Source organism: Triplophysa rosa, linkage group LG18 (genome assembly GCF_024868665.1).
Source record: "Triplophysa rosa linkage group LG18, Trosa_1v2, whole genome shotgun sequence".
NCBI classification, from domain to species: domain Eukaryota; kingdom Metazoa; phylum Chordata; class Actinopteri; order Cypriniformes; family Nemacheilidae; genus Triplophysa; species Triplophysa rosa.
The window spans coordinates 17,523,633-17,542,729 of NC_079907.1; the positions used below are offsets into that span (position 1 = coordinate 17,523,633).

The following is a 19,097-nucleotide window of genomic DNA, read 5'->3' on the forward strand; positions in this document are numbered from 1 at the left end:
GAAAGGAAAAGACTCTATACTATTTGCTACTACATTCTAATATTTTTATAAAACATAGAGACATTAGACCTGTAAGAACATAGACATGTATCTCAAAATTCAGTTTACTACATTACACGACACAAGTTGCACATTGGTATGCATGCTTTTCTACGAGAGCTGAATTTTTAGGTTCCGTACATCCATGATTTCATTTTGTGCTCTAACAATAGTCTTTTAAAAATGCATTACTCGTGCCAGCCTGTATCTCTCAAATCATTATTAAGACTGGAGCCTTTTCTTTCACCCCTTTTCACTCTCACATCAGATACCCAGAGTAAAAGGAAATTGTTCTGTTAGAAATCTGTTAGAACATGTCAGATTTCATCCCATGAAATATACTGAGATCAAGTGCTGTTATACACTTCATATATCATGTTGTTTATATACCCTATGTTTCTTGAAAGAGCGCTCCACCAGGTAACATTATGATAGGCAGAAAGCTTCAGGAATATTGCAATGCATTGTTATCAATGTAACAACACAACGTAAATTGCATCACACTTTGTATTCCAGTGAGATTACGGTCTCATTGTTTTCTGTTTTACTGGTTTATTTGCACAAGTGTTTTCATATTTCTTGTTTTCTTTCTAATTAGGAGTCAAGTGGAGCATCTCTTCCTCTAATGATATGATTTTGAGTGCGAGCATCATTGTGGTATGTGTATAAAATGCGGTAAAAAAAATATTCATACAAAATATTGTTTAGAGAACAAACAACAATAAATGAAAAAAATATTCTGAAAATGCAGCGATATTCAGGGTCGTCATCATAACACGGTCTTGTTTGTACACACTGTTATTCAGTTGAGGAGTGCAATTGTCACAGTTTAAGAGTTTTTTTCCTCATTCAGCTAAAAACTAAATTAAGGCTTATTGCTACAATTATTCCCAAAGTTTAACAACCAGCTATCAGTAGAGTTATTATAAATTCAAGCTGGTTGGTGCAAACTCCTTAAAAAAGGGCAAGCTCAAAAATGATGTTGCTGTTTGTCTATACTTTGCAAGACACTAGACAAATCTCTGATCAAAGACTTGTTCAGCTGCCCTGTAGGCATCCTGGTAATGATTTCAGAAACCCAAAAATCACACATCTTCTCTGCGTCTGCTTTTTAACATTGTATAACAGTCTAACTATTGCTTTTATTCACATGGCATTTATTTAAGTTTTTTAATTCAATTTAAATTCTGACTGTACACACCAGCCTGACTGTCTTCACAGGAATTCATAAGTATTATAAACAGGTCCATCGGACACACACACTGGCCCGAAGTTAACTTCCGGTCTGGGTTTGTAAATAATATAAAAAGAGAAAGAGAGAGTGAGAGTGAGAGAGAGTATGACAATCTACACGTCATACAAACTCCAGATTAACGATGTAAAAAAAGATTAAAAAAAAGAAAAGACAACATATCTTTTAAACATTCCAAATGTATATTAGAAAAGGATTACCTCTTATTTTTTTGGAAACAAGAACTCTACACCTTTACTCTTAGAATGTCTCTTTCAGTATCAATGTAGAATATCCAAGGCTTAAACTCTACAGCATTCGGGCTAAAGAGCTCAAACACAGAATTCCAAAAGAGCATCAAGGACATGGACATTATAATTCTACAGGAGACATGGAGCAGGGCAAACACCACCACCCACTGCCCCCCCAACTACAGAGAAATTATTCTACAATCACAAAAACTCAACACAGTCCGACAGGGCAGAGACTCAGGAGGACAAATCATCTGGTATAATTCTAAATTCCACAACCACATCAGCACGGTGAAACGTGGCAAAAACCACACCTGGCTCAAAATCCACAAGGATCTACTTCCAACCCAAAAAGATATATTCCTGTGTGCCATATACATCCCGCCGTCAGAGTCTCCGTACTACAGCGAAGACACGTTCCCAACATTAGAGAAGGAGACGAGTCACTTCCAGGCCCAGGGAAATGTGCTCATCTGTGGGGACCTGAATGCCAGAACAGGACTACAGCCGGACTTCACCGACACGCAAGGAAGTAAATATATCAACGGCAAACTGACCTGCATCAATAACACATCCTCTCATATCCACAGAAATAATCATGACCGTAGTGTAAATAAGAATGGGAAAGATCTCCTGCAGCTCTGTCGAAGTCTGGGTCTGTACACTGTCAACGGTAGGTTACGTGGAGACACTTTAGGTAGATTCACCTTTTGCGCACCTCTTGGGAATAGTACAGTTGACTACATGATAACAGACATAGATCCTTCATCTCTCAGATCTTTCACTGTTAGAGAACTAACCCCTCTATCTGACCACAGTCAAATTACTCTACATCTCAAAAAGACAGAAAATAACATTAACACAAAGCCCAGTAAGCTGTACCATATCAGAAAACAATACAGATGGGCTGAAAACAGCGCATAAGAATATCAGAAAACACTTAGCAGTCAAATAAAAAAATACAAACGCTATTATATAACTTTCTAAATCACACCTATGATCACACTAAAGAAGGTGTCAATCTTACCGTAAAAGACATCAATATCATATTTGAAAAATCTGCAAAACAATCAAAATTAAAAACGGGAAAAATCAGATATCCAAAAATGACAAAAACTGGTTTGATCATGACTGTCAAACCTTTCGCAAAAAACTGAGAACATTGTCAAACCAGAAACACAGAGATCCAAATAATGAAGAGATTTGACTTCTTTACTGTGAAACATTTAAACAATACAAACATACACTCAGAACCAAAAAAGCCCTATACACCCAAAAACAATAATCGAGAATTCAATAAGTCAATACAAATCAATTCTGGGATAATTAGAACAATCTGAAAAAAAAATGAAAATCATGAAGAATTGGTAATTCAAAATGGAGAAATATGGGAAAGTAATTTCCAAACATTGTTTAATAAAGTACAGACAGACACAAACCGTTAGCAAAATCAAACAATCAAACAATTAGAAAAACGAGAATTAGCAATCAAAGATAATCAAAACCCATTAGACTTCCCAATAACTGAAAAAGAAGTTGAAGACAAAATCAAAAACCTTAACGCAAAAAAAGCATCTGGACCTGATGGGATTTTAAACGAAATGATAAAACATACAGTCAATTCAAACTGGCCATTTTAAAACTATTTAACGTGATTATGAGTGTAGGTCACTTCCCTGACAGCTGGAACCAAGGCTTGATAACACCAATCTTTAAAAACGGAGATAAATTTGACCCTAACAACTATAGAGGCATCTGTGTGAGTAGTAACCTGGGAAAATTATTCTGCAGTTTAACAAACTACTCTTAGACTTCATCATGACACACAACGTCCTGAGCAGAAGTCAAATAGGATTTTTACCAAACTACCGCACAACCGATCATATCTACACGCTACATACTCTAATTGAAAAACATGCTAACCAAGATAAAGGTAAAATATATGCAAGCTTTTCCTGTCAGCAGCGATTCCTGTCTGTATTGCTGCCGGCAGTTTCTTTGTATCCCTGCACTTGCACTTCGTTTTAATATTAGTGTATTTTATTATCGTTACTCATCATTGTCTTTGCTAACTTATCCTGATATCTCAATACCCTGTCCTTGTTATTTACTCGAAGATTCTAAACCAAAATTGATAGTTAACTTAACGGCGTTAGCATAGCATTAGCGTGCTAGCTTGCTTTCTTTGTGACTGTGAAATGGCGTAGTCGCAGGACAAAACATCACTCGACCGTTCTGATTACAGTCTCAAACAGGTTTGCCACACTCAAGTGACGCACTGACTGAGAGACCTGCTGAAAGTGCCCTAGTTATCGGTGATTCTATTGTTCGGAACGTTAACATAGAGGTACCAGCCACCATAGTCAAATGTTTACCGGAAGCCAGAGAGCCTGACATCAAGTCAAATTTAAATGTGCTTGCTAAGGCTAATCATAAATTCAGTAAGATTATTATTCACTCGGAGATCACAAAAGTTAATATTAAAGGTGTGTGAGCTCGCAAGCACGATGTCAGACACTGTAATATTCTCTGGCCCCCTCACTGCTTATCGTGGTGATGAGATTTATAGCAGATTATCATCAATAAATGGCTGGTTGTCTGAGTGGTGCCTGCAGAATGATATAGTTTTATAAATAACTGGAAGAGTTTTGAGGGCAGACCTGACCTGTTGAAACGAGATGGTCTCCATCCCTCCTGGGCTGGGACTTTCATCCTGTCTAGAAATATGGCACAAAGTCTTAATGCTAAAACTTGACTACTGGGGCCCAGGTCAGGGAGCAGACAGAATGTCTTAACCAACTATCTGCTTGCCGTCTCACGTCGCAGAATACACAAAATGCACTACATGCAATAATCCCTTCTCCCAAACATCATAAAATAGAGACTGTGTCTGTCCCCCAGATTAGCAAACATAAAATAATGCGTAAACCTCTTAAAAGTAATTTAATAAACGTTAAACAAATTAAACATGACCAAAATACAGATAATCAACTGTTACGATTCGGATTGCTAAATATTAGATCTCTCTCTCTAATAAAGCACTTTTTGTTAATGATATGATAACAGATCATTAAATAGACAAGCTCTGTTTGACAGAAACATGGCTAAAACCAGATGATTACATTACTTTAAATGAGTCTGTCCCCCAAGATTATTATTATAAACATGAGCCTCGTCTAAAAGGCAGAGGGGGAGGTGTCGCTGCACTTTACAATTCTTTTAGCATTTCCCAGAAGTCTAACTCTAAATACAATTCTTTTGAAGTCATGGTACTTCATGTATCAACACCTAATACTAAGGATAAAACTTTTTTTTTTATTCTGGCTATTGTATATAGGCCTCCAAGGCACCACACAGATTTTATTAAAGAATTTGGTGGGTTCTTATCAGAACTAGTACTGCCCGCAGATAGAGTCCTTGTCGTTGGTGACTTTAACATCCATGTAGATAACGATACAGATGCTTTAGGAATGGCTTTCAAAGACACTCTTAACTCCATGGGCGTTAGTCAACATGTGTCAGGACCCACTCACCTTCGAAATCATACTTTAGATTTAATACTGTTTTACGGTATAAATGCGGACGACGAAAATAAGTCTGTCTTGATCTAAGAAGCATAAACTCTATTTTCTGAGACAGAATAGTATTATATCTATATTTCAATGGCGTTAACTCCCTGAGACCACTAGGTGTCATGTAACATTTCATCTTTGCTTCAGTTCTTTTAATATTATTTTCTAGCTCAAACAATTCATGGTCTTTAAGCTTTTTAGAGAATGAAGGTATTTGAAAAAACATTCCCGCTGTAGATACAGATAACCAATTCATTTCTCTATAATTAATAATTTCTGTTTTAATTCTTTGTTGAAATACTGGATTGTGTAAGAGAGATATATTAAGATGCCATCTATGTGATTTTCTCTGTTCCATATGGGGTCTTAACTGCAAACAAACCCAAGCATGATCTGAAACCAAAATATTTCCAATATTGCATGTAATAACGGAGGAAATGAGTGTTCTTGATAAAACAATAAATTCTAGAAAAGATTTTGTGGGCATTCGAAAAGAGTGTCGAAAAGTGTAATCCCTCCCTTGTGGGTTCAAGAGTCGCCAAATATCTATCAGACCAGAATGTTGACACATCCTTAACAGTATCATTTGTGCTTTCGATGTATTATATACTCTTGAACCACTATGATCTAGGAGTGGGTCCATCAATAAATTAAAATCCCCCCAACACAATTTCATATTGATTCACAACTACTTGCAACTTTACTTGAAAATATATAAAGAAATTATGATCATCGAGATTGGGGGCGTAAATATTAACAAGTAGTACATTTTGCCCCTGTATTTCAGCCCAAACCATAATAACTCTTCCAGATGTGTCTTTCTCTTGTTTAACAAATCTAAATTGTAAATGCTGTTTTATTAATATTAATACTCCCCTGCTTTTACTTGATCCTTCACTACAAAACACATATCCCCCAAATGCCCTGCCAAATTTTTCAGCTTCCCGCATGGCAAGATGGGTCTCTTGGAGAAACACTATATCAAATCTGTTACGTCTAAGCAAAGACACAACTTTTCTCCTTTTAATGGGATGACCCAACCCATTCACATTCCAAGTACAAAAAAATAATTTATCTTACTACCGCACAACCGATCATATCTACACGCTACATACTCTAATTGAAAAACATGCTAACCAAGATAAAGGTAAAATATATGCAAGCTTTTCCTGTCAGCAGCGATTCCTGTCTGTATTGCTGCCGGCGATTTGTTTGTATCCCTGCACTTGCACTTCGTTTTAATATTAGTGTATTTTATTATCGTTACTCATCATTGTTGTTGCTAACTTATCCTGATATCTCAATACCCTGTCCTTGTTATTTACTCGAAGATTCTAAACCAAAATTGATAGTTAACTTAACGGCGTTAGCATATCTAAATTGTAAATGCTGTTTTATTAATATTAATACTCCCCTGCTTTTACTTGATCCTTCACTACAAAACACATATCCCCCAAATGCCCTGCCAAATTTTTCAGCTTCCCGCATAGCAAGATGGGTCTCTTGGAGAAACACTATATCAAATCTGTTACGTCTAAGCAAAGACACAACTTTTCTCCTTTTAATGGGATGACCCAACCCATTCACATTCCAAGTACAAAAAAATTATTTATCTGAATCGGAACGTGACATTCTTCATATACAAAATAGCATGCAACCAAACCCAGTTTCTCTGAATCATATGCAAGCCATAATGTGACCGTAAGCCCCACCCAACCCACCCCACAAATCATAAACAGTATGAATACAATCATAAATGAGGCACACAGCCATTCTCTCTATAATCCACCCCACAATAATCCAGTGGCCCATGACACGTTCAGAAGGTGTCCCGCAACACTTCCGCTACCCCAAAGAGAAAAAAAATCATAACCGCTGAAAAAAAACAAAATAATACTCTAAACTCCCCACATTCAAAAACAAACCAAAAAACGAGTAGGGGGAGAAAAAGAACAATTTTTTTTCAATAAAAGCCATGGCCTGTCTTTAGCTTCAATTCTATGTTTAGCCGGGTAAAGAAGCGCAAAGCTCACCTTCTTCATGTGAAGCAGTTTCTTACATTCCTTCAAACGATCTCGTTTCAGTTGTGTAGATCTAGCATAGTTATCTAGTTATCTATCTTTTAGTTAAAAAAATATCGTCAGCGACTTCTGATTCTGGATAACAGCATAGCAGTGATGAATTTATGAACTACTTCACAAATAAAATCCAAGATATTAGAGAAAATATTATAATGCAACCAGAAGTGAAACCCGCTGAACAAACTAACTACAGCGCCCCTAAGGAGAAATTGCAATTATTTTCTACCGTAGATCATGATGAACTGTCTAAAATCATTAGATCATCTAAATCAACAACATGCAACATTCATCAATGAAGAACTCCAGTCTGGATTTAGAGCATGTCACAGTACAGAGACTGCTTTGATCAGAGTTATAAATGATCTGCTTTTGGCGTCTGACCAAGGTTGTATCTCGTTATTGGTGCTGCTAGACCTTAGTGCTGCATTCGACACCATTGACCACAGCACACTCCTACATAGACTCGAAAATTACGTCGGCATTAAGGGAATAGCTTTGAAATGGTTTAAATCTTATTTATCAACCGTTTTCAATTTGTAGCAATAAACAATGAGGTGTCACGCAAATCGCAAGTCCAGTACGGTGTACCACAGGGCTCAGTCTTATGGCCTCTGCGCTTCGCATTATACATGCTACCTCTAGGAGATATAATAAAGCGACATGAAGTTAGCTTTCACTGTTATGCTGATGATACTCAACTTTATATTTCCTCGAAGCCTCATGAAACACAGCAGTTCCATCGAATAATGGAATGCATAGTCGATATAAAAAACTGGATGAGTAACAACTTTTTATTACTGAACTCGGACAAAACAGAAGTGTTACTTATTGGACCAAAAACCGCCATACGTAACAACCAAGAACACTGCTTAACTATTGACGGATGTTCCATAAAACCCTTGTCGTCAGCAAAGAATCTTGGAGTTCTATTCGATAGTAATCTGTCATTTGAGAGCCATGTCGCCAACACCTGTAAAATTTCCTTTTTCCATTTTAAGAATATATCTAAACTACGTCATATGCTGTCACTATCAGATGCAGAGAAGTTAATTTATGCATTCATAACATCAAGACTAGATTACTGCTGTAATGCACTGTTAGGTGGTTGCCCTGCAGGCTTATTACAAAAACTCCAACTAGTCCAAAACGCGGCAGCTTGAGTTCTTACACGTACAAACAAGTATGAACATATTAGCCCGGTTCTGTCAACCTTGCACTGGTTACCTATAAAGCATCGCATTAACTTTAAAATCTTGCTTATTACCTATAAAGCCCTACATGGTTTAGCTCCTCGGTACTTGAATGAACTCCTCTTGTATTACAGTCATTGACGTGCATTACGCTCTCAGGCGTCCTGTCAGTTGGTAATACCTAGAATTTCAAAATCAAGTGCAGGTGGTAGATCATTCCCTGTCTTCCCTGCACTGTCCGGGAGGCAGACTCACTCTGTTAGTTTAAATCTAGACTAAAGACACATCTTTTTAATCTTGCATACACTACACTTCCATAATATAAATCCTCTGAGGGTTTAGGCTGCATTAGTTAGATCAACCGGAACCAGGAACACTTCCAACAACAACTAATGTACTTGTTGCATCAAAGACTACAGAACAGTACTCTACTCTCAGATGTCTTGTCTCATTGTTCCAAGGTTACCACAGCGAGCAGGATGCAGTTCATGCCCAGACCTGATGGTAGAGCGGAGAATGGGAAGCGGCGACCTGACAAGAGCTGAGATGATAGAACTGGATAAAGAAAGACGAGGCGACTTGACACGTCTTCACGACAAAATTTCAAATGCTATTAGATTATTAATGATAATCTTAAATCTATAATTTACCTTATTAGTAAGTTTATTTATTTTTATTTAGCCTTGTTTGCAAGCTCTCTGGAGCTTGTGCAGAGGCAGCAGCTTTTGCCAGAGGGGAACTGGAATCCCCTGGTTGCGCCTGGGTTCTCCTGAGTTTTTTTTTCTCCATTGGAGTTTTGGGTTCCTCGCCACCATTTACATACTGTTATGCACTATTTGTCTGGCCGGGGGGCTGCTTTAAAATTATAATTTTTAAGTTTTACTTAATATTGCATATAAGAATTTATAGTCTGTTTAATATTTGACCTTTGTTTCTCTCTTCTTTATCTTAAATGTATATAGCGCTTTTTACAATTTTCATTGTTACAAAGCAGCTGTACATAAAACATATTGACTATAAGCAAAACATTTAAAGCACACAGAGAGAGAAACACAGTTCCAATATTAAACAGACTATAAATTCCTATATGAAATATTAATTAAGTAAAACTTTAAAATAAATAAATAAATAACAGTTTATGAGTGTTCACCTACAGTGAATGAACTGAGAGATAAAGCACGCAGGGCCTTCTATACCATCAAACGTCAATGTCCTACAGAAATCCCAATTAGAATTTGGCTGAAAATATTAGAATCAGTGACTGAACCGATTGCCCTTCATGGCAGTGAAGTGTGGGGGTCCACTGACAAATCCAAATCAAGATTTTACTAAATGGGAAAAACATCCAATTGAGAGCCTGCATACAGAACTGTAAAAATATCTTACAAATGCACCGGCACCAAACAATGCATGCAGGGCAGAAATAGGCAAATATCCATTGATCTAGGGGCTGCAGCTATCAATTATTTTACTAATCACGTATTCTACTGATTTTCCATCGATTAATCGGGTATTCGGATAATAAGTACTTTTTCTTTATTAAAGAGCAATACTAAATATACAAGAGAAAATAAGACAGGTCTCTTAAAATGAACAACTAATTTGTTTCCTTTTTAGAAAAAATTACATATTTATTTCTGAAATTGCATACATTAATATCTGTGAAAACTAAATCCATTTAGTAAATTCCATTGCCATATTACATTCAAAATGCAATACAGGCCTAATACAAATGTATAAATATGAAACATTAATAAAAATAGAAAGAATAATTTCAAAGGTAAACAACTAACTTGTGCTATTTACAATATGCATTTAGTTTATCTAAATTAGTTGTAGTTTTTTTTTACTATTAATAGTAATATATTTGTCCACATAAAAATACCAAGTTTACCGGACTTTTATTTTGGCAGGTCGTCGGAAGACACTTATTTTTTAGTGTTTTTTTTAGTAGGATTTCCGGGAGACGTGTGTGTCGCGTTCTTTAACGGTCCGCCGGGAAACAAAACAAAGTGGTCCGATCGAATTAGAACGCTTCCGTGTTACATCAGTGACAATGAGCATCAAGACCGACTAAACGCTGCTTTTTTAAAAGTATGCGAGGTTCATAGTATAGATTCTTTAAAAGACGTCCAAGAGTTTTGTTTGAGGTACTTAGTGGAGTCTAAAAGAGATATTTTAACGTGTTTGCCGACTGGATATGGCAAAAGTCTTATCTTTCAAGCCTGGCTGACCATCTCCCAGAATTTGGAGGGGTACCATGGAGATACAATTTTGCTTGTTGTTTGCCGTCTCACATCTATTATGGAAGATCAAGTAAAATACCTCACAACGAGAAGGGGATATGCGCCGCATATGCGGGCCAAGATGAAAGAACAGACGCTGACATAGCAGTTGGACGGTTTAGTCTTGTGTTTGGTTCTCCAGAACTGCTTGTTGGAGTTAAAAAGTGGAGAGATATGCTCCAAACAAATGTTTACCGAGAACGTCTTATTGGCATGGCTGTCGACGAAGTGCACACGTTGTACAATGGTAAGTAATGCTATTGTTCTCTGCCAAGTAGGTTTTGTGTATTTTCTGTTTTAATGCATAAAACTTACTAAACAGCTGTTTTATGCTTACATTAGTTTGCTTTAGTTACGTGTATTTACATGTGTGTTTAAGCCGGTGCTCTAGGAGACTGAAGCGCCATTGTAAAAGTAAATTTGGAGACGATCGTGAATGAATGATTTACTAGTTGCACAACGGTCTGTAATTGTGGGGACATTTCCATGCCACTAAACATGACGCAGCACAAAACTATACTGGATTGGTAGCTTCACCTGTCAGTCATATTGTCTTTTGGGTGGGCCTTGACCAATAAAAGCAGCCAAAGTTAGCTACGCGAGACTAGGTGAATGCGTGAGACTTGACAGCCCTGTAACATGAATAGAGTTTAGCGGGCTGTGCGTTAGTAATAATGGTCCGTGGGGAAACGCAGTGCTCCGTGTGTACTGTAGTTAAATGGATTAAACGAGGCTTCGAGGCAACAAATATTGCCTCGATGATTTTTTTGTATTCGAATTACTCGAGTTACTCGAGGAATCGTTTCAGCCCTACATTGATCGTAAAGATAGAGAAAAGGGCAATCAAATTCTGGAAACATCTAAAACACAGTGACCCTCACTCATATCATTACAAAGCCCTGAAACACCACGAGATGAGCAAAGAAATGAATCCTCTCTGTCAGCTGGTCCAGAGCTTCAGTCCTGATGTTTCGGTCCTAACATCTAATGATGCTCTCAACCACAACCATACTAGGGCTGGGCGATGCGTTTAAAAAAAATCAATTATCGACTGTAAAATCATTGAGATGTCCGATAATATCGGGTGTGTTTGACTTCATGCATCGTTGCGCAGACAATCAATCTCGTTCCGGACCCGCCAAGTGCCAAACAAACACGCACGCGTGCACACACACACAGGCGCGCCACGCGCACAAACCAGTGTTGCAGTGACATTCATCAGGTAAAGCGCGTAAATAAACCATATGCTTTTATGCAGTAGAAAAATGTTGCGGGTGTCCTGAAATTTCATCGTACCCGTCAGATAATCCTACCAGGCACGCGCACATCAATGTTACGTCATTTTGTTGGCTATATAAAATCATACTACCTGTTTATTTTATACTGCTACGGGAATATGATAGTGTATTTTCGTTGTTAAATCATTCTACATATAGTACAATTTGATAAGAGTGTTGCGCTGTAAATTAATCCTATACGTTTCTTTTATGCTGGTAGGATCTGACAGTGTATTTACGCTGTAAATTTATTTTTTGTGTTTATTTTAAGATAGTAGGACTATCTATCGTGACAGGGTATTTTGCATTGTAAAATCATCCTACCTGTTTATTTTGTCGATATGTTTAGATTATATTAAGTTTTGCCCTGCGGTAGGAAAATCTGACAGGGTAGGACAATTCGAACACCGGTACAGCCCCGAGAGCGTTTTGCTTTGCCGACGCAGCTCGTATTTCTCTTGGTCTATCTGTGCAGCAACCGGCAGAAAACAGCAGCACTTTCAACTGAATTAACAAAATTCTGTCACTGTTACTGACTGCCTGGGCATATGAACATTAACGTTCATGCTCCTACATCGCATGATAATGTGATAACGCGTATTTTTCAATTATCGTCTGGTATCTGTCTGTTGTAATCGACATCGGGATATTTGCAAGACATCGGCGATATACGATAACATCGTCACATCGCCCAGCCCTAAACCATACTGACAAAAATCACACTCAACCAACTTACAACACAAATGAAACAAAACTATATCACTCACTGGGAAACCCAAACAAAACAACAAAGTAAAATGCAATGTTATTTGGCCCTAAAGAAAGAATACAGTATGGCAGACTATCTGTACACAGTGACAGATAAAAAACTAAGAGGCACGTTGACAAGATACAGACTCAGTGGACATAAACTCACTATAGAGACGGGCTGATACAGACAAACATGGCTGCCACAGGACCAGAGACTGTGTCCACACTGTCATCTCAACAAAATTGAGACGGAACTCCTTGTACTATTTGTAGGCAGCCCAGCTGCAAATGCTTTGGCAATAAGAATGTACATTTTGTCATGCCAATAAAGCACACTTAAATTGAGAGAGAGAGAGAGAGAGAGAGAGAGAGAGAGAGAGAGAGAGAGAGAGAGACGTGCACAGACACAGACACACCGCATGGAACTTGTCACGCCAGAGTACATTTCCGAATGAAAGCATCTTTAACCGTCGGAACATCAAACAGTCCTTTAACATCAAACAGTTGTCACGATCGCACAATTCTCTGTAGTAAACAACTTGTCAAAGTATGTTCTGTGCATCCTGGCCACGTGTGCAACTTCTGAGAGAACAGTCAGCTTTTGTGGGCGGAGTTTGGAGGAGGGACTGAACTGAAAAGTTTTTTTCTTTAAATCATTTTGCAGTGTAGCCTATAATAATCCAATTTGTTTATTCATATATAATGTTATAATGTTGAATGACACTTTTTAATGAAGTGTTTTGTTGTAGGGGTACAGAGTAGAGAACATTATTTCAGCAGTCAGTTATAGGCCTAATATAGGCTATTCAAGAAGGGAGAGAGCTCATTTTGTTTTAATTTAGCCTACTTGTTTTGCTCAATCTTATTTCAAGTTATATTGTATTATATTGAAAAGCAAGACAAACTATAAAAAGCACATTTTGACCATTCAGTTGATGCAATAGTGAAAAAATTGGTTAAATAATTAGATGATATACGAAAAGCTGTTTTCGGTATTCGGCCTTCGGCCAAGTGTTTCATTTTTATTCAGCTTCGGCCAAGAATTTTCATTTTGGGGCATCCCTAATTAATTAATATTAATATATTGTTGTATATTAATAAACTGTAAGTTGTAAGTGTACACTGTGACAACAACACCTTGTCAAATGGTGTCACTGCATTAACGGTTTGTTGTAAAGATTTTCTTTTCACTACTTGAATTTTTCAGCAGTGAATCTTGGTTGCACGTACAAAACAAGTTTTTTATCATAACTCAAGTAATCACCCACTCATTCTACATAGAGCGAAGTAAACAAATATATCATACTAAACAAATTAATTATCAGGGCCTAAGGTTTTACTATCAGATATCGATATATTTCAAGTGCTATAATATGCGGTCAGTAGTTGCTTCTAAACACAAAAATGCCCCATAGTATAATCCCACCAAAACTGATTGACTTGTTCTGTACAAGACACTGGAACTAATTAAATCCACTGTATTTTCTTATAACAGAATCACAGGTTGCCAGGAAAAAAATGAACAAGAAGTAAAAAACGTACAGTGTGGAAAATAAAAAAAGAAACACCAGTGTGGAATATGGAAATTGAAAAATATGGGAAATTCATTTGCTATTGGACTTTGCTTTTTGGCGGAGTCTAATTTTTTTTAAAAAGGTGCTTATCGCGTTTTGGAACCAAACTCTTCATTTCTAGGGGTGCCAATAATTGTGGCCAGGGTGTATTAGAAAAAAAAATCACAATGTGATATTCCCCCTACTTCAATTTTTTTTCATTCAATGAAATGTTGGAATTTTGTAGATTTTTTTAAATAAAAGATCAAAACGAGAAACAATGCAGATTTATTTTTACAGCCTTCTTTGCTCATATTTACCAAGGGTGCCAATAATAGTGGAGGGCACTATAAATAGAAAACGCTTTTGCAAATAAAACACAAAAACAAATTACATTATTAATAAATATAATATGTTAGTTAAACTTGAAAATCCCAATCAAAAGCCCCACTTAGTTGGTACGGGGTATCAGTTTTGCCTAACATCTTTTGAGTCCCACAGAAATACAGGATTGGAACAATATCACGGCTGGTAAATAACTTAAGGATGAAGTCTCTTTAAGAATGTGCAACTGTAAATATCTATACAACAAACACATACGCATCTCAAGTACCTACACAAAGAAACCATTTTAACAAGCTAATGGAAATCTATCTGCAATTTCCAGCACTAACAGCATCATTTCCTTAGCTGCCAAATCGGCATGAACAAAAACTCCATTTCCTGATGCCCCATTTGACACCTATTCACTTTCAGAGAAAAGCTGTTATTAAAATCAATGGTATAACATTCAGGCTTTTTTATAATGACAATCTATTCTCTTCCGTGAAATAATGAACTAGGCTTAGCTGTGAATATCAGGTAAATTATGCTGTGAGGTTTTGACACCTGTAAGAGGCGTGTTATTTATTTTCTTTCAGGAAGGGGGCAATTACTTCATTTTCTTGCCACCTTTTCTCTCTAGAGGAAGTGGTTTGACTATATGCACGAAAAAAGCATAATAAGTTTGTTACTGGAGTGCCCAGACACATGCTCAGACACAGACAATCACTTAATAGCTAATTACTGACACTGTGATTGCGCAGGGAGCTCAGAGGCCACTGATAACACAAGACATAACTAGAAAAATCATAGACAATCTCAGGAATGAAAAGACAATGTTTGGCTGGGCTTGAAAGCATTTTATCAGCAGAAGTCAAAAGAAGCGTGTACTGTAAGTGTATTGATTAGGGCTCGGTATCGATTCTGATGTTCAGATTCGATTCGATTCCGATTCGTGTCCTGCGTGCAGACAAAAACATCCATTCAGGCAGCAGAAGCAATAGAAGAAAGTTAACATTACATCTGCTTCATCGTCTCCCTTCCAATAAGTTCAGACTAGAGTATGCATGAAAGGAATTGCGCAAATAAAGTGCATCCTCATATATTTCTGAACTTTTGTTCAAATTTGATAAAGCTAAGAGCTAATTTGACAGGCAAATGACACCACACCACTTCTGCATTGTAAACTCTGACAAAACTATCGTACATGTTTAAAATCAGTGAAACGCGCACCGTGTACTGATGGTGCACCTCAAACATGTTGCCCCAAAAATAATGCGGACTCATTGCATGTTGCTCTCCTAAGTCTGATATGATGCTCTGCAGAAAAAAACTTGTGAACTTTCCTGTAACAGCCACGACAATGCTGATCCACGAGAAAGACATCGGAGCTCAGAATTATAAAATAGCAGTGTATTCTCCAACACACAGAGAAGCGGAAGAAAAAAACTTTTATTAGTATTTACATTATAATTACACTTAATAAAACGGCCTGCTTTTACAACAGAATGCATAAAATCTGCACTGATTTCTTTCGCATCCAGAGACAACCTCTACATCCAATAGAATAGTCTTTGTGCCATTAACCAGGGTCAGTCATCTCATTGAAGTCTTAGTAAAAACTAAGACCTTAGTTAGACCTTTCCTGTCCAAGCATGCTACGCAAGACCTAGTCCAGGCTCTTGTCCTGTCCAGACTGGACTATTGCAATGTGCTACTGGCTGGACTCCCAACTTGCACAACCAAACCTCTACAGATGATCAAGAATGTAGTGGTCTTCAATGAACCAAAGAGAGCACACGTCACGTCTCTCTTCTTAAAGTTACATTGGCTCCATATAGTCACTCACATCAAATTCAAAGCTCTGCTCTTGGCCTACAAGACCACCACCGGTTCGGCACCCCAATATCTTCACTCGCTAATACAGACTTATGTACCCACCAGATCCCTACGCTCTGCAATGTCTTGTAGTGCCATCCCAAAAAGGGAAAAAAATCACTCTCACGTACCTTCTTGTGGAATGATCTGCCCGCTGCTACAAGATCAGCAGATTCTGTAACCATCTTTAAGAAAAGATGACGCATCTCTTCCGTCATCACCTGACCGATTAGTTTTGACTTCTATTCTTTCTATCCTTAAAAAAATCCTTGGCTTTGTATACTGTGGTAGGCAATATGAGACCAGTTTTACTGCATTTGTGCTTGTTGTCCTTATGTTGTTCCAATTGCTTCTACTGTTTACCTCATTTGTAAGTCGCTTTGGATAAAAGCGTCTGCTAAATGAATAAATGTAAATGAAAAATAAATATCCATACAAGAAATACAATGAAACTAAGAACAACTATTATATAACTCTGTGTTGTACCACACTATATATAAATAAAAAACTACTGCACTCCTAAAAATATTACTTAAGGTTCTGCACATTCTCCAGCATCTTCTGCAAATGTGACCCCTTTCCAACAGTGACTATAATGCTGAGATCCATCTTTTCACACTGAAAACAATTGAGAGACTCATATACATCCATCACAAAGGGTGTAAGCATTCACTGATGCAAGAAGGTAACACAATATATTTAAGACACAGGGTTATTATAAAAACATGATCACTGTCAATGATATTCATGCAATTAAATGCCATTGTCAGAATTTCTCCCTAACATTATTTTGCATCCCATGATGTACACTGGATCCCATCACTACACAAAAATCAAACCTCAATTCCACACAACTACAATACAATACAAAGAAATATGCATATTTAACCAGCAGCAGTATTTAAAATGTAATTTATAGCACCCCTTCCACCTTTCTGAGCACGTTTGGATTTCAAACACAGTTTCGTAACAAGGGTTCTTAGTCCCTAATTGGACAATTCTCCCAGAAAAGCATGCCCATCATCCAGCGAGCATGAGAGAAAGAGCACGCCCACGTGTCAACCAGCCAGCGTGAGAAAGAGCATGCCCATCAATGCCGCTTCACTCGGCTGACGGAAGTTTAGCTGTGTTTGTTTGCTCACTGGATTTTCTTCATATACTACTGTATGGTACTCAAGATTAATATGAGATTGGCAGAAACTGTAGGTTTTACCTCATCTTTAAAGAACCATTTCTTTCTTACTTTTTTATAGAGATGCACCGATTGCAATTTTCTTTGCCGATTCCGGTTTCCGATTTTATTATAAGTGAACCCTGTCGATTCCGATTTTTGCAGATTCCGATTTTCTATCCACAAACTATAATTGACAGTATACTGTATATAAAACCATATTAACTTTTCTTCAATGCACATTTTTTTTATTTTCATTACATAAATGATTGAACATTACAATTTCCCCAAATTTCACTAAATGCAGTTCTCCAAGCTGCATTAAATTACAGAATCTTCTCTTTCCCGAACAACTCTTAAATTGAAGAACTCTGTGACTGAAAAGAAGTACAAATAATAAAATATAACTAAACATGTCACTTAATTTACCTTTTTCATTTTTGTACTCATCTCACAAAGATAACAATAAAATACATCAACTTTATTCTCGTCTGTTTCTGTTTATGAAACTAACATTGCTTTATTTCATTTTTTTCTTAAATGTAAAATAAATTGTCTTTATCTTGTGTCTGTAGTATTAAAAGAAGTGAGTTGATTTTTGCTGCAACTTGAATTAAAAAATTTTAAATTTTATGAGTGAATTCTACTCTAAAGATGTATATGTACAGTATTTGCAGTTTTTTGTGTTAGTAAAGAACTCAATCCGATAAATATCACATATCGTCGCTGTCGGGCAGAAACCTTCTATGTCCAAATTTGGTAAATTTCATATTTTTTCACAAATCGAAGCTACTGGTCAGTCCCCATGTGTGTCTGTTATTTTTACAAATTAATAACCAATCTAAAGTGTTGAAAATAGCTTGAGAGCAAATCTCTTAACTCCATTGGACACTTCAACTGTCTGAGAAGTCTCGTAACTCCACCTCTTCACTCCGCGGGAGCTTCTCGGTATTACGTCTCCTGATTGAAAGTTTTTAGACAATAACGAGTGAAAATAGTTAGGTTAGATAAATTTGAGTAGGTCTGTTTTGTTAAAAATCGATAGCTGTAATGCTTCGGTGAAGAAGGAAGCCCGTGAGCCACGAAGGTAAGTTTGCGAGCAGATTCGGCTAATTTCTGCCTATTAGACAGCCTAGTCAGCTCATCGTTTTTTGTATTACATCACTTATAGTTCTTAAACCTTTAAAATAGAGTTTAGGAAGATGTATGTAACCACAGTCGTTAGCTTTGGTTAACAATTGAAGCCTTTTCTGTTTTCTGAAGAGGCTCAACGCGACTGCCGACTTTATTTGCGTGCAGATTAATTTCCGCCTATATTAGACAGCCTGTTTAACGTTTTATTTTGGTATTGCATCACTCATAGCTCTAACGTTTAAAATAGAGATTAGGAAGATGTATGTAACCACAATCATAAGCTTTCATTAGCTCTTAAAGCCTCGTCTCTTGTCAAAAGGCTCAACGCGACCGCAGACTTTGATGAACACAGCGCCGTCTGTGT

At 37.1% G+C, this 19,097-nt stretch overlaps 1 protein-coding gene across 2 annotated transcripts in view; it reads right to left on the reverse strand.

The window, feature by feature from the left end:
* LOC130568899 (zinc transporter ZIP11-like) overlaps positions 1-19,097 on the reverse strand; it is a 205,775-nt gene that overhangs the window by 169,046 nt on the left and 17,632 nt on the right. The gene's annotated exons all lie outside the window — the stretch shown is intronic.